Below are 22813 nucleotides of genomic sequence, written 5' to 3'. Positions count from 1 at the left end.
CCAGATTACTGGGGGATGAACCGGCCCCGCACACCGCAGACCCCAATTCTCCCCTTTTCCCCATACTTTAGGGGTGCAACCACACGAACTGCCCGGATTCCTACAGCAAGGAAGGGTTAAGCCGAGGAGCCCCGGTGCCCAGCCCCGCAGTTAACCAGCGGATAAGATGTTCCTTCACATGACTTCGGATGTGTCAATAAACCAAAAATAATTCTATGCAAATAAGCCTAATTGGGGAGGAACAGCAAAATTAATTTCTTCGGGCACACGCAGTTTGAGAGGAAGCAGCTCCATTTTGGCTGAAGCATGTTTAAGATTCCCTCCCGGTGCTGCAGAGCACCTTGAAAGGTCGACGAGCGCTTTCATATTCTCGGATCCATCTACAACACTGCAGCAGATGAAACGGATTGACCTATACGAGAACCGAAACGGGCTCGGTGAAATAATCCATCAACACCCTTTCCCAGCCGCAGCAGCGTTTGTCATGGGCACGTTTGGAAAAGAGCACCTACCTACTGCAGCTGATAGCGGGCTCGATAGGTTTTAAATAATGGCCACGCTCCCACGGGAGGTAACCAAACACGGCATAAATAGCTGCAGAGCAGCGGAGCCGGTACGCAACATAAAATACGTCCATATTAAAGTGTGCACGAAGCCTGTGCCCATTACCGAACTCATTAAAGACAGTGATACTTTGTAACATACTCTAATCTTTAATATTCATAGCTTGCTTCATTTGCATATCATGCCATAAATAGTTGAAGCAGAGGTAAAACACAAAGCGCTCTACTTGCATTTCTAATTATGCCTAAAATCAAATGTAAATCACAACGCATCCAAGACAGAAAATATTAAATTTGCTGTCTCTCCATTAAAATATTAAAATAAATAATAAAAAAACCCAAACCAATTATTTTTTAGGAAGAAAATCCAAAGCACAGAGCCAGGATGACCCTGTTCTGAGCGAGGGCTGCGGTGCCAGAGCTGGGCCCATGGCCGTGAGCCTGGATGTGGCTGCAGCGACCCCGGTGCCCATCCCGCTGCTCCCTGGTGCTTGCCCCGGGTTTGTGCCGTGTTTGCTTCCCTGTTTGTTCTCCTGTGCCCCATACACCAAGCCCCAAGAGCTGCATCCACCACCGAGCCGTGCTGCAGCTGCTCCTTTGACCTTGGGCTCTGAGGGAACAAAAGCAGCCCTTCTCCGCGGGGCGGCCGGGAAATCTTAACCCGAGGAGGTGAATTTGGAGAATTAGATTGAGATCTAACTCGTGCTGCAGTGCCGCAGGCTGCTGGTGGTGGTGGTGTGGGTGCGGAGGGACACACGGCCCTGCTGGATGGAAACCTCACAGCTGGGGAGCGGCCCCAAAGCCCATAGCGGGGTGCTCAGCACCACGTCTGGGTGGCTCTGGGAGCTCTCCAACACCCATGGCTCCATGAACATCTCCCCAGCCCTGCTGCATCGTGTGGCAAAACAGCCCCAGCACCCAGCACTGCTGCCTGGGGATGCCTGGAGCCTTCCTCCCCATCCTCCTCCTCCTCCTCTGCTCCCAAGTTGCTGCTAACGACAGGGAAGTGCAGCGACCACAGCACTCTGAATAAAGTTCTGCAGATCCATGGCCAAAAATTTCATTAAAATCTACCTAACCAGGTTTTGGAAAAGTGGGGCAAAAATTGCTTCTGCCAAAAGGCATTTTTGGAAGCCCCCAGACCCACACGCAGGATGGAGGAGGATGGCCCATGGCTTGCCACCAACCACTTCTGTGCTCCCCTTTCTTTTACCCCTGGGCCTGCAGCTGCACATTGCAGCGTAAGGAAGGGCTGCCGAGGGTGGCTGTCCTCAGGGAAAAATGCACTTTTAAATCACTTCAGCTGGGACTGCTTGGGGATCTTGGCATTTGCAGCACCCCCAAGATCCCACCGCTGGTGGGCTCGGAGCCTTTTGCCACCCCAAGGCTCCTGCATGACACCAGCGCTTCTTCCTGCTGCCTTGCCAGACTTCTTTCCAGTTCAAGAAAAATACCGTAGTTGTTCTACCACAGAGCTAAAGTATCTCTTCAGCAAGATCTACCTCCAAAGAATTCCAGAGCAGTAATTAAATTTAACCCCGAAAGGTGAGTGTTTACTCCTTTGTCCCGGTTAATACAGCTGGCATACAGAGAGAAGTGAAAGCGAGCTGCTCAGTGTGCAGAGCTTTTTTGCTGTTCATATGTACCCTGGCATTTTGCCCGGACCTATTTTTAAGCCCATTTACTAGAAATCCCACAAATTAAAGGAAATACGGATAATGTTGTAAGAATCCTTTGGGCCAAATAAAAGCTACACATAATTTTCCTTGCGCATCAGACTAAGATCCTTAACCACAAAAACCAGATTTCCCCAAAGCTCTTTTGCAACTGCGAGAGAATCTCGTTTTGTAAAAAAAAAAATAATAATAATAAAAAAAAAAGGTGCTCTGATTCCCGGCTGGATGCCGAGGGGCAGTGCAGCAGGTGGCATGAGGCACGAAGCGGACACCGCCAGGCCCAACAAGGCCGCTGGTGATGGCGGTGGAGCCTTCAGGGAGTGTTTATACATGTAGGGAGCCATGAGATGTGCCCTGTGGGGTTTTTGTCTGCACGGAGAGGTGTGAGGCCTCCAGAGGTGTGAGGCCTTGCTTCCCAGCTCGGTCCCAGCCATGTGTGGCGCATGCAGAGCATTGTATCACAGGGAGGCCCCAGTACATCCCAGTCCGGCCCAGCCCAGCCTGGACCCACTGCAGGACCCAGCCCCAAAATGCGCACTGAGGGCAGTGACAGGAATCATACAATGGTTTGGGTGAGCCCACCCAGAGCCACGGACACAACCCCACCAGCCCAGGCTGCCCAAAATCCCCCCAGCCTGGTCCTGGATGGGGCACCCGCAGCTCCTCGGGGCCTGGGCCTCACCTCCCTCAGAGCGACCAATTTCTTCCTAATATCTGACCTAAACCTTCCCTCTTTTAGCTTAAAACCATCCCTGACACCTCCAGCTCATAAAACTGCTCTCATCAAGCTCCAACAAAGCCATTCTCTGCGCCTGTAGCAGGTGGGAGTCCAGTGATAAGAAACGGGTGAGAGAAGTGCCCGCAGCCAGGGCCGGGATGGGGGCAGCCAGATCCGTGCTGACCCCAGGGAGGGACTGCAGTGGGAGCAAAGTGCGGGCATTAAAACCAAACCAAACCAAACCCAAGCCAAGAAACACACACCTGGGATTTAAAAGGAAACTAGCAAGCAGGTATGTTTCAACAGAATTCATAAAACAAGCATAAAAAGCCCCAAACCACACCAGTTAACGCGGCTTTTGGGGTTAGTCCTTGCGGGAGGGGGCTTTGCTCCCAGCAGCTGTGCGGCAGCAAGGTGAAGCAACCCTCATTAAACCTGCCTCTCCTTTCGGCCTCGTTCCTCCCCAGCAGTCCCTGAAAACGTCCTCCTCGCAAACATTTCAACCTCCTTTTAGAAAGGAAAATAATTACGCAGGGGAATAAACACTCCCCTTCTACAAACGCACAGAAGTGAGCAGTTAAACACGCAACTTCGGGAACTTTTCCAAGATTTATATGTTTTGCATGAAAAGCAAATGTTTTTTTCCTGCCTGGGAAAACATTTAAATGCCACGCTTAGGAAGCCAAGTCCGTTTGTTCCTGCTCAATGCTGCTTCTTGGGCAGAACCCAACCCGAGCCTCGTGCAGCCCAGGGACCGGTGCCCACCCCGTGGCCAAGCCCCCGCAGACCCCACACAGATGGGGCTCATCAGTGCCGCCCTCCTCGCTCCCCCCACGCAGCCGGATTCAGCCCAGACGTGGGGTTTTCCACCCCTGCTCTCAGAGCAGAGGAGGCTCGGCAAACCTGGAGCCTTCCCCTGGGTCACAACCCAAGCGGGCCATGACCCCAATCCTTTCTGCTTTCCTGGGAAGAGGAGGAGAAGGAGCTGGGAAGGAAGGGGTGAGGCTGAGCTCAGGAAGAAGGCAGGAGGATGCTTTACTTTTATTTCTCTCTGTCCTACTCGATTTTTAACTGGCAATGAATTGAACCAGCTCTGGCCATGTCGGTAGCCACAAGCTGCCTCTCCCCATGCGGCAGGGCTGCCCCCCGGGCTCGGCTCCCCTTCTCTGCCCCCCAGCAAGACCAGCAAGACCCTAAAATGTTGAGCTCTGCCCAGCCCCAGTGCCAAGTCCTCGCTGGGACACCTGGATGCTTGTCACCGCAAAGCCCTCCTGCTTTTTGCAACAACACGGCAAGTGATTTCCCTCTATTTTCCCACTTATTTCTATATTTTTAAAAATCTTTCTGGCCAGTTAGACCAGAACCATCACAATTGCGAAATCCAGGAAATGTGCTGCAACACTCTGTAATACTTGCAAGGCAATTAGCCAAAAACCTCACACAAATAAGCTTTTTTGCCACACCATTCTAACCACCAAGCATTAACCCATTTCTTAGGAAACGACATCTGCTGAAATAACTTCCTAATCTAGGAGCAGGCATGGAAAAAGAGCCGCCGCAGTATCTCTAGCCCGTGGTAAACAACATCTCCAGCCAGAGCTGCTCCACCAGAAGACCTCAAAGTCACCCTGGCTGAGTGCATAGCTCGTCCCGGGCTCTGTCCCCAAGGCATCAGCTCGTAGGAAAGCTGGCACGTGGGGAGTTTTCCCTGCAGCATCCAGGCACCGGTGTATGGAAACACGGCGCTTCCTCAGAGAGCCTGTGGAGGAGGTGATGGCAAGAGCAGCCGAGGGTTTGGGGATGGGGGTTTGCACCGCTGAGCTCTGCTTCTGTAGGACCCGAGCCGAACCCGACTGCGTTAGAAATAAATCACAGCACAGGCAGGACAGCTCCCAGGCAGTAATTGGGAAGAATAAAGAAGCCACTGGGCAATAACGCAGACAGCTTGGTTCAATTTCAAACCTCAGCGTTTACAGGGCTTTTTTTTTTTTCTTGGGAAGATGTCAAAATATAAGAAAAATTAAGGTTCATGATTTGCCCTAGGAAACTGTTATCATCTACAGATAAACTGAGGCAGAGCACGATAACATAACCAGCACCACACACTGAACTAGAGCTCACAGGCAGCCAGACACAATTATGCTCAAATATCTTTCCCTATTCCAGATTAAAATAGCAGCTACGGTTCTGCGTTATTTATTACAACTCATTCCCACTCTCATTCTCTCTCCCTGCTTCTCCCTCTCCCCCATCCTAAAAAGCCAATAAAATAAAATAAAAAGCTTCCTTTTGGGAACGTGGTGGTAATAACGCCGCTACCATCTGTTGATAAGTCCAAGGACCTGCATGGGGAGGAAGCAGAGTGCGCAGCTGAAAGGGAGTCAAATGTTTGCATGGTTTTATTGAGAAATGAAATCCAGCTTTAAACATAGTAAATCGGAGACTATTCTGAATCACCTCTTGAATTTTTTAATGCTACTCCTGGGAGCACTGAAGGTAAATATGTTAATTTGACTTCAATCACGGTTCAGGAAAAAAAAGCGCACTGTATTAGTTTAGGGTACCAAGTCTTAAAACTATTCATGCATTTCTGCATATTTTATACTCAGCAAATAAAGTTCCAAGGTTCTATAAGGAGGCTGCGAAATTATTCGGAGTAAGCAATAATGAGGCGTGCATTATATAAGGCTGATACTAATGGCAATCTATTATTAAAATTTAAGAGTTATAGCAGCTACATCCCGCACAGCCCTGCGCCTTTCCCTCAGCTGGAAGGGGATGCAGCACCCGGGGGGCAGTGGGGTCCCCAAAATTCCTCCCAGCCAGCTGCCTGCCACGCAGCCATGCACATACAGCGTGGGTCCCCCAAGGCTTCACGTTCCTTGCACCACGCTTCGGCTGATGCTTCGGCGTAATGGATCTCCCAGAACGTGTTGGCATTAAAAAATTAACGAGGTTTCAAGTTTGCGTGCCTTAGCGATCCTCGCAGCTCCCTTGGCTCTTGATTTCTGTCGTGATACCCCACTCTGGAAGCAAGGAGGATGGAAATTTGACTGGCATGGTAAAAACTTACGTGCTTTCCTTCGTGTGCTCAAGTGGGACACACCACGGCCACCACCCAATGCTCGTCCCGTGCCTCAGCTCCACACCTTTCTCTGCCCTGTGCCACACGTAAGCACCGGTGGCCAAACCACCACAAAAAGCAGGGTCGTGACTTACGGGGGCTGAACTGGTGCCCAAAGGAGCCCCGGGAAGAAAAGGGTAACTGCACCCTAGTGCTGCTAACAAAGCGAGCTCCTGATTCGGTTAAAAATAAAGGAAAAGGACACCAACCCAGAATCTGGCTCGTTTTCCTCTTTCCTACATCTTTCGGTGAGCATCAGAAGGAGTCTCTGGGGCTGTCAATCTGTAGGTGACAAGCACACACAGAAATAGTCGCGGCAGGAGGGCTGAGGAGCGGCAGCAGAGCGGTGCCTCCACGTTTAACTTGTTGCAGGCTCCCCTGGCCACAATTCCCTGACCCCGCAGGGGGGCCGGGCACGCAGGGACCCATGGAGGGAAGGCCCCTTCACCTCAAATGCAAAATGACAGCGTTCTGCTGGGGTACAGCAAAGGTTGTTTTTTAACAGAATGTTTAAGTTTAGACCTGAAAAGCGTTACTCTGCCTGGCCTTGGCCCCTTACCCCTGCTCTGAGGGGGGCTGGATGCAGCCACCGTGGCCAGCAGGAGCTCGGCACCAGGCCCCACAGAGGAGCAGGAGGCTCCAGGCCCTCCTCGCCCGCACAAATGGTGCCCACCAAAAGCCACAGTGAAGCAGAGCTTGGCTCAGCCCGACCTCCACTCCCCCAGCCCCACCACACCACCAGTGCACAGAAACACGGCTTTTCAACCCAAAACTGCCAAGAGAAAGGAGCCGGCACCGGCGGGCACTCGAGGGAGGCAGCAGAGCCCCGCTCGCCGCGGGGCCGCTTCACACGCCGGCCTCTTGGTATTTTTTCCCAGAAGGAGAAACAGAAGATGCTTTCCATAAGCAGACGATTTCAGCAGCTAATTTTACCATCACTTATGGTCGACTTTATGACTAAGATTTCATGCTGACTATATTAATCCTGTCAAATCTCAGAGTGAGAGAGAAATGATACTGTATATTTTATGGCTGCAATAACTTCTAAGCCATTAGACATGCATGCTGACATGAAAGTAATCAAATTGATTTTTTCCCCTATTACAATGAAGAACTTTGCATGAGCATATAGCCTCCCTGGCAGAGGAATGAAACCCCAAGAACCTTGTGCTCGCTCAGGAAATTAAGAAATCACCACAAGACATTGTTCAGAAATTTGGGCATTCTGCTTGCTTGCATGTTGTTGTCACTAAAGCAGAAAGGCACACGCTAGTCGAGCAAACGACCGACAAAAGACAACGCAAGGAATAATTTGAGGTTTTGGAAACAAGGCAAACATTGCAGCAGTTGCAATTAATTGCCTTCCGAGCATCAAAGGCTCCAGCGTGCCGTTGTTCACCTCGCCGGGTGCGCCGAGCCCCTGGCACAGCTTCCTTGCCACGTTCTCAGGTGTTAAATAGAAAAGCGAGAACAGATCAGAGGAAGTTCAGAGGACTTCTCGGGAAGCCCCGAAGACCTGGAGGCACTAAGGGATGCAGCACGGTGCCGTGATGAAGGGCTCGAACCCCCCCAAAGCTGAGCACTGGGAGAGCCGGGGCCAGATCCAGGTGCTGGTGGTGGCAGCAGCTCCATCCAGCCCTGCAGCACGGCCGGGCTGCACCGGGGGAATTGGCAGACGGTGCTCAGCTGTCACCCTGTAAAAAGCCACTTTTCTCCTGGGGAAAAAGCAGCTTATCCCCAGGGGTGAGAGGAGAGCTTAGATCCACAGGCAGAAGCACTGCTGGAAGCTCATCCCAGCAGCAGGAGCCCACCGAAGGCAGGGACGGGACTGCGCTGCGGGCAGGAGCCCTCTGCTCCCCTGTGCTGCTGTCCTCTTGTAGTTACACGGGCAGGAAAAAAGAGATCATTAAAAATAATTGTTAAAAAATGTAAGCAAGCCTTTAGTTTTAAATTACACTTGCTCTGTGGTTGTGTTTTTTTTTAAACCCAACTCATAATTACACCTGGAACCACGAAACCTTTCCTTAACTACAGCAATTACCCGGGATTATGATTTAAGACCTTTAAACTGAGAGACTTGTAAAGTTCTGCAGAAAGTCAGCTCACAGCCATCCACCCCTCTGACGGGCAGACAAGGCACGGGACAACGGGTGCTGGGTGTTTTTTTTTATTTTATTAGTTTTTATTTTAAATATAGATGTGCGTGTGTGCAGCTTCTCTGGGCTAGCAAAAGAATTCTGGATTTAACCTGCACGCATTTAGTTGCAAATCAAAATGCTTCAGTGGTTCTCTCTCTACCAACAGCAATCAGTTCTGTCTTTTTTTTTTCTAAGCAAAAACTTGGAAGTACAGAAATGTAAAACCACAGCTACAAGGATCACTTCAACCAAGACTTGCAAAATGCCAGCTCTGGTGAATTAATTCAGCCCGTTACCCAAGGCATCTGTAACGTCATCTGAGCTGCTGCCGTCCAAGCGAGCAAAAGGTTTTCATAAAAAGTTATTAAACAGAAGAAACTGCTTTTTGGGATAACTTTTTAGTTTAGTTCAGTTCAAATTTAAGAGTTAGCACCTCTCCCCAGCGACAGCTCACAGAAGCAGAGACTCACCCTTGTACCTTTAAAGCCTCGTTGCGCACCCCCTCCAACGCACTTTGTTACCCCCTCCTTTACGCCTTACCTCTCAAAAACCAAACAAAAGCAGCCTGCAACTTCCCCATCATCTCCTTCGGGCTCTGCCCGGGCAGCGGGACAGAACCCCTGCTTTGCTGCCCGTGCCACTTCTGCCCGTGTTTACCCACCGCATATTTTTTAAATGACCCCCTCCCGCACGGCGCGCTGGGAGCGGCCGCGCTGCACGCGTGACTCGCGGCGTTACGGCCCAGCACCAAGCTTGTCTCTCTGCCCACATTCCTCGGCAGTGACCGCATCCCCCGGCGCCGTCCTCACACGGACCCGCGCCCTGCCACGTTACCCGTGGCCGTGGGGGACCGGGGCTGGCACCCAGTGCACCAGGGGCACCCAGTGCACCAGGAGCAGGGCTCCTGCTGCTGCTGCACCTCCTGCAATCAAGAAAGCACTTTTTTTTTCTCATTTTTTTTTTTTTTTTAATCATATATAAGCAAAGGTTTTCCAAGCAGAAGGGGACCAGGTGACACCTGCAGCAATCCCGGCCACCCGGCACACACCGGAGCAATTTGGGCAGCCAGGCACCGGGCCCCGCTGCGGAGCGCGGTGCTTGTTTTGGGGTGGTGCGGTAACTGTCCTCCCACACACCCCTTCCGGTCTGGCCACCGCTGCCTCGCTCAGAACACAAGCAGGCTATTCACCAGAGGGTCCCTTTAGCCAAATTGTGACAAAATTATGCTTTAAAGTTATTAGACAAAACACCCAACCCCATAGTTTTGCAAAGGTAGACGAGGTCTCCCGGGAGAGGCGGCGAACAATATCAATGAGTTTCTCATGACCTTACAGAGATTGCCATGACAACACGGTTTCAATCCTCCAAACATGGATATATTCATTTGCACCAGTGTGATTGAGAATAATTAGAGCGAGATTCTCCGCGCTGGGGAGACCGGGAGCCACAAAGCGGCGGCGACGCCGCGGCCGCACAGCCCTGCACGGAGCTCAGCCTGCGCCGCGCGATGGGGGAAGCGCTCACATTGAAATGTAAAAAAGAAAACCCACAACACTCTTTAGAGCCGTGTGACCTAATTCATTATAAAGAATGTCAGTTAGCAAACCTCTTAAATAAAACATTAAGCTAGAGGTAATTTGAAGCCTTGTGGATTTTGTTTTACTCAATTATTTTCTAATGCTTCAAGTTGAAGAATAAATATGCAGAAATAAAAAAAAAATACCAAGGGTTTCATTTAATTCTTTTGCAAAAGAAATGAAGACATCCATACTAAAACAAAATACCCTCTACCAAGCCAGATTTTTAATTAAAACTTTTAAGTCCTACAAGATTCTTCAAGGTTGCAATATCTGCTTTGGTTTCTTTGGGCTGAAGCTCAGCCGCTCGCCGATGCCAGGCTCTGAGTCAAGGTTCTTCCACTCCAGCACGAGGGAGAGGCAGGGGATGGGCAGCAGCGGGGCAGGTGGGGACAAAGCCTGCAGAAGAGCAGCAGAGGGCAGAGGACACCCCTGATGTGCACGATCTAATGCCAGGTTTACTGGGAAGGGGGGGAAAACAACAGGAGGGAACTTGATGAGCAGTGCTGCCAATGCTCTTCTAGGAAATACCACCAAACCCAAGGAAATTCTGCCTCATACCGCAGCCTTCATGCAGAGCTTAGGCTTCCTTATAAAAAAAATAAGTTAGAGGCCAGAAAAGTCTGCCTTTAGCTTAAAACTCCAGGGCAGGGTTTCCTGAGCCCTCGCCTCCATCCCTGGGCACCCAGAGCGGGTGCGATGCACGTGAGGACGAGGAGTTGTGGCCACCACCCAAAGCCTCCCTCAGATAGCATTCCCGAGGCTTCCATTTACAGGCTTTTCCAAAAGAAAAGGAAAATCAGCCATTTATATGCAGGAGCGTTGCCTTATTCTCTAACTGCAGCAGTTCAGGGGAGCAAACTTCCCTCTGCCCCATTTACAGCACACATTCCTGGATACAGACGCAGCGCAGAGCATCCCTGCTGCCTCCGCGGCGCAGCACCGGCAGCTGCTTGGTGGCAAACGGCAACAGCGCGGCAATTTAGGAAGAAGGACGGCCCCTGCGTCCGGCCGAAAATACAAGGGGAACACTGGGAAACAGAAATTAATGGTCTGCTGCGACAGATTAGCCTGCTGTCTGGGTGAACCCAGCACCGAACACGACGGCACGGGTGGTGCATCAGCCCTGGGGACGGATCCTGCCCGAGCTGCAGCAGACACGTGCAGATTTTCTTCCAGCCCCACGTGGATCTGGATCTGCAGGGATGGGGGATCTTGGTGGGACAGCTGCCCATCACCCCCCAACCTGCACCGTGGGATCAGTACGTGCCTCCAGAAGAGCCTTGGAGCAGAAATGGGGAGAGCTGGAGCTGCGCTTGGATGTGCGCGTGGCAGCGTCCCCATTTTCAAGGGGACACCAGGAAGAGGTTTGCAGGAACGCGCTCGGCAGAGCTCCTCCACGCTGCGAGGAGAAACATCCAGGAAACGAAAACCCCGACGATCAGATATGCCTTCCTGCCACCGCGGTTAGAGCGGAACACCTCGCCGCTTTGATTCATCCTTCACACAAACCAAACCAAACAAAATAACAACCCAAACCAAACACTCCTTTTCCCGAAACTCAGCAAGCAGGCTGCAGGGAAATGCCCGGGGCTGACCAGGAGCCAACTTCTGCCACCCCTCACCACTGCAGCAGCTGCACCCCGCGGCCACTTTTGGGGTGCCCCAAGTTCTCCTGTGCCGTGTTACCCAGCTGAGCACTGACACACACACAAGTCCTTCCGAGATGGACAGGCCCTGACGGATCTGCTCCTCTGCACACTGCAGCAAAGCAGGAACAAGGATTAGTATTCACCCGCTAATAACGGGGAAACCCTGCAGCTAGAGGTGGAGTCGGTCGGTGCCTGAGCATCCAGCCTAAGTTGCTTGATGAATGCTAACTATGACTTCCAGCTTATTTATCTAATTTGGTTTGATTTTAAAATATTGAGTTATCTAACCAGACAAAAAAAAAAAAAAAGTCTGAAAATTTCCCGTGCTGGTGAAAACTCACTCTGCTACTTTACAACAGGATAATTCAATATATATCTCTGAATATTACTGACCTTTCTCAATCGCATTTGTATTGAGAAATGCCTAAAGAAATTTCAGGACAAAGGCTACAGTTTTTCAAAACGGTCTGAAGTGCCTGAAAAACGGGGTTCTGCAGTGAATGAGCCTTTTCAGCTCCCACTGCCATCCACAGCCTGTAAATATTTTAGCCATATGAGCTGGTTACAATATTTACTAGGGTCTATTTTTGTCAATCAATCCATACAGCAGAACATCCGATACCTATAGAACGACCCAGTGGAGTCTGGTTTCTGTACTGGGAGCAGATCAGAACCGATACAAGGAGTTTCTAACACAAAAAAGAAATGGAAGAGGGATGGAGTCAGTGGCCAATTCACCATGACTTCAGCAAGGGCTAGGATCTCCTGCAGGAACGTGCTGATGCACCAAAACACGAAGCGGGCAGGGCTGAAGGAGCTCGGGGCAGGACGAGCCCTCGCACCAACAGTGACCGTTCTCAGGGGCTTGAAGCAATGTCCTGAGCACACGAATTCTCCCCCTCTCCCCCTGAACCCATGAGGTACAATATCCCCCCCTCACGCAACCCTGCCCTGGTTTTAAAATTCATATTTTATCAGCTTGAGTTGAGAAAATCCAGCAGAAAGGCACAAATGGATTGTGCTAGTAAGCAGAAAAACTGTTACATCTTCTGAATGTAATTTTGCCAAAAGCTTCTGCACAATTTTTTTTTGTCACGCTTTGCATTATGAAGGAAATTTCTTTTTAGAAGAACAGGAGAGTGATTTGCATAATATTCTTTGCAAGTTAATATCAGCCTCTGATAATGATCTCTGCATAATGCAAAAACGTTTGAGAAGACTGTTACAACACTAAGTAATCATATTTTAAATTATGTTTCCCTTTATAGAAAGGTGTTGCAAAAACACACAGACATGAAATCTGTCTGTTGAAGTCCTCAGCACCACCTGACCATCTTCCCACTATTCTACTGTTACATATTGCAACACCGCCTTTCAAAATCTTACAAAACAAAAATTACGCTGCAACAGTCTGGCTTCACAGAAGGCAGAGCTTTTTCCTGTGCCGATGCTACGGCGCAGTAGATTTCACAAGAGCCTCTGATGTTCCCTGCCAGTTAAGCAAGGAGCCGCAAATTAAGCCGTAACACAATTAGGCACGCCGCATCAACACCGGGCCGGTGGTGGCACTCCCAGTAGGCCGCAAAGCCCCTCGTGGGTGCTGGAAATGGGGACCCCACAACCCCTGATGCTTTGTCTGGGATGGTCCCAACCCTAAGCTGACTGCTGGCAGCCCCCGAGCCCCCCAGCAGCTCGCTGGGTGCTGCTGAGGTGCTAATTGCTGGTGTTAATCAGGCCGGGAGCTGGCTGTGAGGGTTGGGGAGAGGCCGCCTGCTCCTGCAGGCCCCATGGCAGCTCCTGGATGTGGGCACGGAGCGTTTCCCTCTAGATTTCCCTCCCTACATCTAGTGAGGGATGTGTGTGGGAAGGTAACGTCCCGGTGTGTCACACGGGTACTGTGCCACCGGGGCCCAACAGCCCCAGCCAGGAGGTTCAAACCCCAGTGAACCACAACCCACATCCCCAGCACATGGCAGGGCAGAACGCTGAGGGTGTGTTTTGGGGTTTCTCACCTGGCTGCATGCTGCTCCAGCTGGCCTGCGGAAAGGAATCGATGCAGACAGCGTGGGGTGGGCGATGGGTTTGCCCCCTGCAAGCCTCGGGCCCAGATGGAAAGCTCAGCGAGCGATCCTCCAGCCTGCAGCAGATCCCTCACCTCCGGGCAGCAGCTCCTTCCTAGCAAGGCTCCACGCAGAGCCCGGCCAGCCTGAAGAGGCTGCGTCTTTATAGGAAGTACGTGCTGGGCTTTGGTTAAAAAATAAAATAAGTATTTGTGGTCTGGGTGAGATCTGTGAGCCTTGATAACAGCTGAACAGCTCTGGGCTGCCTGCAGAGAAGGATCTACCCGCGCAGGCAGCAGCCACAAGTCGTCCCTCTGCATCGCTCCGTACACGAGGAAACTTCCTAAATTTGACTGTGAAAATATTCACAAAGATATCGAGTGGCTGGGAACTTGCCGCCACTCTCTTCAGGAGTGCCTGTTCCATCAGGGCTACAGGACCAGAAATGCCAACACCATGCAAGGATATAACAGAGCCTGTGTGCCAAAATTGGCATTGCAATCTGGAAAAAGGAGCACCACCAGCACCGGTGGGTCCAAAACCCTGCACAGAGCTGAGCTGAGGTGCCTCAGCTCTGCCCTGACTGCAGGTATCGCAATCCTGCTCGCTGCTTGCGCTGCAAAGCCAGAGCACTAGATGCAGGCTGAGGCCAAAGTAACATGTTCATGGTTGCACAATGGAAAAAGAGAGAAAAGGAGTTAACAGTTGTCTGAAAAAGAGAGTTATTGGATTTCTTCAAGTGACTTCAAATGAAATTCCCACAGATTTTATTGGGCTGCTCAGGTTATCGATCCTGGCGTGCTCCTTTTCAGGTCTGCAGCACAGCAGCTCACCTCGCTGTGCCAGCAGCATGCGCTGGGGGACATTTGGGGCTGCTTTGTTCTGCTCCCTCTCCTTGGCCCACGACTGCCGGGCACATCGCTGGAGCGAGCCAGGGATTTCCAACAGCGACGCCTTTGTTCCCTGCTCGGAGGTGGGAGAGAGCAGGGGAAACCCCTGTGCCCCTGGGGAAGGGGAGCACACAACACCACGGCCCCCAGCGCCTCCTGGGGCCAGCCCCATGCCCTGGGGGTGCTGTCTGGGCAGGGACACACCAGGGACACACCAGGACAGCCGCACTCCTGTGCACGTCACGAGCTCGTCCGACCCACGGAGCTGCACCGAGGTGGAGCTACGCTCCGTGACCCTCGTGGTCACATCACGTGAGATGATTCCAAGTCCCTGCCCCAAATTCTCAGGTTATAAATTCAGGCAATGCCTAACCACTTGACACGGAACAACAACGTTACGCATTAAATTATTTACCCACTTCAAAAGGAGATAAAACACTTCAAAATCTGCACGCAAACAGGGAGCTCAGAACTCAAGGCAGCCCTGGATCACCCAACGCTGTCCAACGTGGGGTCCCTTGTGGGGACCTGCTCGGTGCCCACGGCTCCACAGGATGCAAACTCAACCCCAAGCAGCCCCACTTTCCCCCTGGCCCTGCAGAAGTCCCATCTCCAGACAGTTTGGGGGCTCAGAGGGGTCCCACTCAGCACCACACCACCACCTGCCCTGCACGGACAGTCCCGCTGCCCTGCAATCTCCCATTTCCCACGTAGCTTCCCTGAAGCCCTGCTCGCAGCACGAAGGCGAGCTGGGCTGGGACACCACTCCTCTGGGCTGCCAGCCAGCTCCCTCATCAGGATGCGCTCATCCTTTGACTTCACGGCTGATCCCCTCACCTTACTGCCTCATTCAGCGGCACACCCAGCCCATTGCCAAGCCCATTGCCAAGCCCATGCCCCGTCCCCGTGCTGAGAAAGCCTTCAGCAAGGGATCCGCGCTCACAACCTTCCCCAACACCCTGCAGGGCGATGGGCAGCTCTTAGCACACAAGGAAAACGTCCAGAAACCTTCAAGAGAAAGCGCCCAGGCAGCGAGCACGGCTCGGGCCGAGCAGCACAGAGTGTTCTAGATGGGCTGGAGGCTTGGCAGGGCTCGAACGGCCAGGCGCAGCCCGTGGACCTGGAGAAGCCATGGCACGGTTCCTAGGAACTGTCTGATGAGTCAAGAAGTCCCGTTGTTCGGCTCGCTGCACGGCCTGAGGATTAGCCAACCCTTCTCTTCAGCCTAGCCCGCAGCTAGGGGAGGGGGGGAGCGCTGGCCCCCTTCCAAATATTGTGCAAACTGCAGAAAACCTATTAAAAATAATTAATAATCATAATCACCCAACCTCTAGAAACACCGTTTTGGAGGAAGGGAGAAAACACGAAGCCGTAACAACAAATTATTTCCTCTTTTCCCAAACCCCTCACAAACTCACCAGCACCCGATGCGACGCCCTCGCCACGCACAGCCCTGCTGGCAGCAGGACCCCACATCTCGGGGGCTTTTTATTCCCGCAGAGACCCCCAGAGAGCCGAGGCGAACTTCCCAGCTTCCACTTTCTAAAAGGCTTCCCCCTCTCCCTCCTTTTCTTCCCCCACTCTTTTAAAATCCAATTATAGCGCAGCTCTCTCAGCAGGGGTCAGTGTAGAATAAGAATCGCCAGAGTTAATGGACACAGGACCAAAAAAAAAAAAAAAAAGATTAATGCCTAAATGGTTTCAAAAGTTGTATGATGCAGATTTCATTAACATTTTAATTGTAACGTATCTTTTTAATCTGCTTTCACACTAATGGTTTTATAGGCTTCAAAAAAGGAAAAAACTGCTGACAACAAAAATATCAACATACAAAAATTAACAGAGAGAACTTGGGGCTGTAATGGGAAACGAACAAAATGCAGAAAGCCGTGTTAATGATGCATTAAGAGCAGAGACTGTGCTTAAACAAGAGTCAAAATTTAATGCTCTGATTGTGCGCCCAGGCACCCTTTCCCCAGCTCCTAGCGGGCCCCGGGCAGCATGACCCGAGGCAGGCACACTTTTATGAAAAAAAGGGTGTTTTAAACTTGTTGATTCACCTGATTTATTCCCGGTGATATACCAGAGCCACAGACCGGGATAAGGCTTTTTTCTGCTGTTGTTCTTATTGTATGGATGGCTTTGTCCTTGCTCTGCAGGCTCGGGTTCCGTGGCCACGGCAGCGCTCACGTGAAAAATGCAATCATAACCCCTGTGCAAACTTCACTCCTAACTGGGAGACAGCTAAACCTGAGCAGCGATGTTCTGGTAAGCACAGGCATGCGTCCACGACGTCTGTGTGTATGAAGAGGCACGCACAAAAGGAGGAGGGAGCAGCAAAGCAGGCAGACAAAGTTTCAACACAACTTTTCTTTGTGCAGAGCAGCGACCAAGCGGCACGGCCCCTGGCCGGGAGGCTGGCCCGCAGCTCAGACACGCTGCAAAAAAATGAAGTAAAAGGCTGCAAAGTCAGGCAACGGAGTCTGTCAAAACTCGTCAGGAGGGCTGAGATCAGCCAGAGTGATTAAAACCCTCCGTACGGCTGTAAGCAAATCACAAAAACCCGAATCTGTGGTGGGAGCGTGATCCCAAAGGTAACCCACAGCACATCACCCTGCCCAGCTTTACTCCTGCAAGGGCTGCCCCAGCTGGCGCAGTCCTTCAAAAGCTTTCCATGGAGCAAACACCTATGGGGAGGGCGAGCCCCTGCTCATGGGCACCCCGATCCCACAGGCTGTGAGGGCTCAGCTCAGCATCTCCATGAAACGCCTGCACCCACGGGACCGTGTGGGTGCCAGGGCAGCGGGTGGGTGCCTCCTGCCCCACGCTGCCTGGCCCCAGCAGCCTCTGCCCTCCCAAACCGAGCACTTCCAGCCTCCGAGTGTGCAAAACCTCTCTGCCTGTCTCTGTCGGGCCACTGCCTTCCACGTGGGATGCCCCGAAATGCCAGCCGTGTTTACACACCTGCATCTCGTGCCTCTGCGCAGCGTAATCCCTGCACAGCTTCGCGTGCTGGGAAGCACTGAGGGCTGAGCATCATTGCTCCTCGGTTTTGCCACTGCTGTATCTTTGCTAAACTGCGTCTTTTACAACATCTCCGCAGGAAATTATGGTGTTCTCCAGCCCTGCTCTTGTTTTGCTAATGCCTCATATAATCGGAGCGTAAATGTTTGTCCTATGACAGCGAGAACTGGCATGTGAAATATGTCCCCCCACACAATATATATAACCGAGGCTGCCATATGCTTCCCCGGTGGATAGCATGATACGAACGCGCTCGTGGAGCCCAGCCAGCGCTGGCACTAGAACACAGGACCCTTTCCACACAACTGCGCTGCCATCGGGCCCACGAGCCTGACGAAGCACAAGCTCGGTCATATTTAACTCGCAACGCTTCGCACGCGCTGCTCCTCAACCCGCTGCCGAAATTCCGGCTCCAGATACCCCGGGATGAAACACATCCAAATCCTTTCACCAGGACCAACAGACCCCAAAGAGCCCTGATGGTTACAAATCGGACACCATGAGGAAAGAGGATTTTTCTCCTTTTTTCCCCTCGTGATTATCGGGTCCCAATGCTGGCCGTGTCTCGGCGAGGCGAGGCGCAGCATCTCGCCCCGGTGCCTATATATGGCCACCCCGATGGGTGTCGAGAATCACTGCATTGGGATGGGGTAGGACCTGCCAAGTTCCTTGTGTTCAAGTGGACACATCAGAATCACCCAGAAGTTTGAAAATCCACCTTTTTTTCCAAAAACTGTACCCATTTACGCAGCCCCCCCCCACGCCAGTTTGTTACTGGAGGGCAGCTGGTGGCTGCTGAAGCAGCAGCGGCGGCGATTTCTCCGCCCCATCCACCCACCTAAGGGAAAAAATGCGCTGAAATATTTGCCTCGATAGGAAACGAAACATAAAAATGTACTTGACATGCAAATTATATAAAGAAAAAACTGATGTGAGGACCTGCAAAAGGCTGAAGCAGAAGCAGGCTGTCTGCGAGCAGCGCTGGGAGCACATGGAGCACCGAGCCCGTGCCAAGAGCCATTTATCTTCATTTGAAGGGGCGGTGAGCTTAGGAGGGTCTCCGGCACTGCACTGAACAAGCGGCCCAAGTCCTGCGAGCAGCTTCAAGCGCCTGTCCTGCCTCTGTCCCCATGGGTTTCAGCCCTCCGAGACCCCTCCGGCAGGGGAAGGGAGCCCGGCGAGCTCCCTCCATCCACCCGCGGCTCCGCGCGGCACAGGCTGTCCCCGCAGGATGATTTTTATTACCTCCGTCCCCATTTAGGAGCCATCACATGACAAAAAGGAGCGCAACGCCGCCCAGCTGAGCTCGCCCCGGGACTGCTTCTCCCTGCCCGGGATCGTGTCACGTTAACAAGTTTTCCCATAACGGCAGCATTTGTGGGTACAAACGCTGTAGGATTTCATGTATATATTTATTTCTTTTTTTAATTTTCTGTTCTGCCTCCAAACATTTGCTTAAAAACAAGTTGAACTTAAAAAAAAAATAAAAAAATATCGCTAATGAATCACAGTTCCTAGCAAATGAGCAATTGCAGTTGACACAATGAATTATGCCTGAAGCAAGCTGGGAAGCATATTTTGCAAATGATCTCATCCACAGGCAAACCTGGCATGACACTTGATTTGCTAAAAAAGACACAAAGGCTGTCAAAATTCCTGTCACTTCGCAAATAAAGTCAGGTAGAGAAAACCAACAGCCTCACCCTCTTCAGCATGCTTAACCTATTTCTCAAGTTCTGCACTGGCTCGGTTCAGAGGAGCCCTGCGCCACACACGCCCTGTAGGTGTTTCCATCCAAACTTGTTTGAGCCCGGTGAGAGCAGGAGGCCACCGGCCCTGCCTCGACCTCCCGAGGCGCTGCAGACCCCGAGGGATGCTCGGGTGGCAAAAAGCCCCCGGGCTCAAACCCTAAGTTTGAGGGGCTAAGTGCAGCACGGTGCGGAGCTCTCCGGCCGTTCGGTACGCTGGGGAACTTCCATTTCAGTTTATTTTCCTGATAAAATTTTATTTTATTCTATTTTTACATTTCAGCAGAATGCTTGCATTTTATTTCTTTCATTTCATCCGACTAGACTCAAAGAAATGTGAAATAAAATTAAAAAAGAAAAGAAAAAGCAATTAAAGTGCTGCCCTTCCTTTCAGTTCTGCCCCGTGCTCTTCAGCATCACCGGGGCTCCCCGGGACCCACTCCTTTCCGCCCAGCCCAGCTGTTTTCCCCTCTGCAGGTCCCACTAAAAACCCGCCTGGCTCATAAAACCTGGGAAAAATTCAAACCTAAGGCTGAAGCCTCATTCTAACCCCATTTTGTCAGGCCTGGGTATTTTTAAACACAGGCATTGTACAGAGCAAACCAGCAGCGCAGTCACATCACCGTTTTGCAGGGTTGTTTTGCTGTGTTTATCCACAAGCCAATGGGTCCGCACAATCCTTTACAGCACGCCCGCCTATCGCATCCGAGAGCCATGGACCAATTTAAGTGCTATTATGTCAATAAAGCCAGCTTTCAAATAAAGCACATATCTGCAGAGGTACGCAGCCCAGCTCCAGCCCTCCAGAAGGCCTGGCAGGGAAATCTGACTTTATAATAAGACGGGCTAAAATAAATATTTCCATTCCAGCGCGAGATGGTTTGCATCCCGCCTCGGATAAGCGCACACAAGTCCAGAGGTTTCTCTGAAGCAGACCCAAACCCCTCCCGGACTGCTCTTGCAGGGGTTTTTGGCCCTTCCCCGTGCACCCACCAGCAGAGCTGATAACCATGAGCCATGTGGCTCAGCACCACAGCTCCAGGTCTTGGCCAGGACCCAGTCCTGACCTGACCCCCCCGAGCTTTACAGAAGGGCTTGGGCAGGGCGAGAGGATTTCTATTCTCTGGAATCGTTTAAGCAGCTGCTGTTGGAGTTCCCCCGACAAAGGATCTTATTTACCCGTGCCCATCTCCTAGTGACGGGCACGGAGGTTGAGAAAAGAAGGAGGAGCCCTGAGCAAGCCAAACCTGAAAAAAAAAAACAGTGAGGGCAACTCGGGGATGGGGAGATCACCCCACGGCCACCCCCAGGCGGTGCACGGGGCCCTTTGCCCATGCAGGAGCCTGGACACAAAGCTCCCCACTCCCGGAGCACCAGAACCCACCCGGTGCCAGTGCCAAAGCCCAGCAGAACCAGGTGGGCGCTCCCAGGCAGGCTCGATTCTGGCAGCTGTGAAAGTTTGGTGTAAAAGAGAGCGTGAACACCTGGGTTTGGTATCACAGGTGTCCTTGGGGAAGCCCTGCAAGTGCCCAGCCTCTCCCAAAGACAACTGAGATCCTTTTGCCACAGCGGGCCCCGTACAGCTACACGGAGACCTCCTGTTTATGCACTCACTGCAAGCTGATTTCTCTCCAACTATTTGAATTATTTAGCAAGCGTTGGAAGTTTTCTCCCAGAAATTCAAAGTTTGAGAAATCCCTCCCTAGCCTCTAATGTTCAAACATCTCAACTTTGCTCCCAGAAGCCTTCATTATAAGACCTCTACAGGAGAATAAAAGAACCTGCGGTAGTCACAGCTGCCTTCGGTGCAGCACGGAAGGACATTCGTTCTCAGAGGGAGGAGGTCAGGATCCCTAATTATTTTAGGTTTGCTGCTTACTTCGGATCAGACTGTTATTACCTCGATTATCCACACCTTGAGGTCATGCACCGACTGTCCCAGGCAAGGCAAGCGACATCAATTCAACTAATAAGCAAACGTTTGGCTTTATCCTTTCTAGCTGAAGGCTTTATGGAACGGGGAGCTTCCAGAGCCGCGTGTCCGGGGCGATTCCTGCGGGAAGCCCCCTACGACACGACCCCATCCTCTGGGGCAAGGAGGGGGCAGCGATGCCTCCGCTTTGCTTACCGCCCGCGCCTTCTACTACTGTTTAATATTTCAGCTGGAGGAGGCGAAGCAGCGTGCCAGAGCCTCAATTACGCGGGACACGAGGCGAAGGCTTGGCAGGCGCCGAGCACATCGGGGGGCTGCCCGCAGCCTCCCCAAAGCCCCCCCGGCAGGAGCAGGAAGGCAGCGCTGAGCCTCAGCCCCCAGCCCCCTGCCCAACCGAGCCTCCGCACCCGGACAGCCGGGGCAGGTGCATCGCATCCAGCTTTTGGGGCACGGAGCCCCCCCCGGAGCCCCCCACAAGCTGCAGCCCCATGGGGGCTCTGGGCAAGCCCCAGCCCCGCCGTGTCCCCCCCCCCCCTCTCCCGGTGCTTTCCCACGTTGGCCCGGCTGGGCTCGCTTGTTCCCCGCCGTCCTTTTGCTTTTGTTTTCCTGCTCCTCCGCAGCGCCCCCCCCTCTTTTTCCCCCCCTTCTCCCCCCCCTGTGCCCGCAGCCCCCCGGCTGCCAACCACCAAGGCGCCCCCCCCCCCCCAGCACCTCCCTGCAGCCCACGGAGTGGGACACGCGTGGGGACCCCCCCCCCACCCCAATAACCCCATAACCCCTATAATCCCCTATACCCCCCTCCACCCTCTGGTACACCACATCCCCAGTGGGGGGGGGGGGTCCCCAAGGGGTGCACCCCCCCGCAGGACGGGGACACGGAACGGGACACGCGTGGGGACCCCCAACACACCCTATAACCCCCCTACCCCCTATAACCCCCCCCTAAGTCCCCAAACCCCTCCGGTATACCGCATCCCCGGGTGGGGTGGGGGTGTCCTTAGGGGTGCGTCCCCTCGCAGGACAAGGACACGGAGCAGGACACGCGTGGGGACCCCCCACACACCCCCCTATAACCCCATACCCCTTATAACCCCCATAACCCCCCCTAACCTCCCATACACCGCATCCCCCGTGGGAGGGGGGGGTCCCTAGGGGGTGCACCCCCCGTGAGGACAAGGACACGGAGCAGAACACGCGTGGGCACCCCCCACCCCCCTATAACCCCATACCCCTTATAACACCCCATAACCCTCCCCACACCCTGTACACCATATCCCAGCGGGGGGGGGGGGGTCCCTAGGGGGTGCACCCCCCCTGAGGACAAGGACACGAAGCAGGACACGCGTGGGCACCCCATAAACCCCCCCATAACCCCCCTTAACCCCCCCGCACCCCTCATCCCCACGAGGACCGGGGTGCGTGTGGAGGAGGAGGAAGAGGAGGAGGGGGGGGGGTCCCAAAAACCAGCGCCCCACAACAGGACGGCGCCGCGCCGCGCCCCCCAACCCCGCTAGGAGGAGGGAGAGGAAGAAGAGGAGGAGGAGGAAGGCTGCCGGGGGGGGGGGGCTCACCTGAGGGGTGCCGGCCCCATGGACGCGCGGCGCGGCGCTGCCCGGGGCCTAGCGGCGGCAGGAAGTGATTCCAGCCGCTCCTCGCCCCGGCCGGCTCCGGCCTCGCCCAGCGCCGCCGGGCGCCGCGCACAGGCGGCCC

The 22813-nt window shown here is 53.0% G+C and overlaps 1 protein-coding gene across 5 annotated transcripts in view; it reads right to left on the bottom strand.

Annotated features, from left to right (window-relative positions):
- Positions 1-22813, bottom strand: part of NACC2 (NACC family member 2) — a 45463-nt gene extending 22650 nt beyond the window's left edge. Inside the window, exon 1 of one of the 5 annotated variants that reach the window (XM_027470681.3) lies at positions 22675-22813. The gene's annotated coding sequence lies outside the window, so the exon portion shown is untranslated. Of the gene's footprint in view, positions 1-8759; positions 8920-18361; positions 18664-22674 lie in introns of those variants that run through there. The other 4 variants (XM_027470680.3, XM_072025204.1, XM_072025206.1 and 1 more) reach the window with 4 other exon arrangements.

Source organism: Anas platyrhynchos, chromosome 18 (genome assembly GCF_047663525.1).
Source record: "Anas platyrhynchos isolate ZD024472 breed Pekin duck chromosome 18, IASCAAS_PekinDuck_T2T, whole genome shotgun sequence".
Classification (NCBI taxonomy): domain Eukaryota; kingdom Metazoa; phylum Chordata; class Aves; order Anseriformes; family Anatidae; genus Anas; species Anas platyrhynchos.
This window is presented reverse-complemented; position numbering and strand designations above follow the sequence as displayed.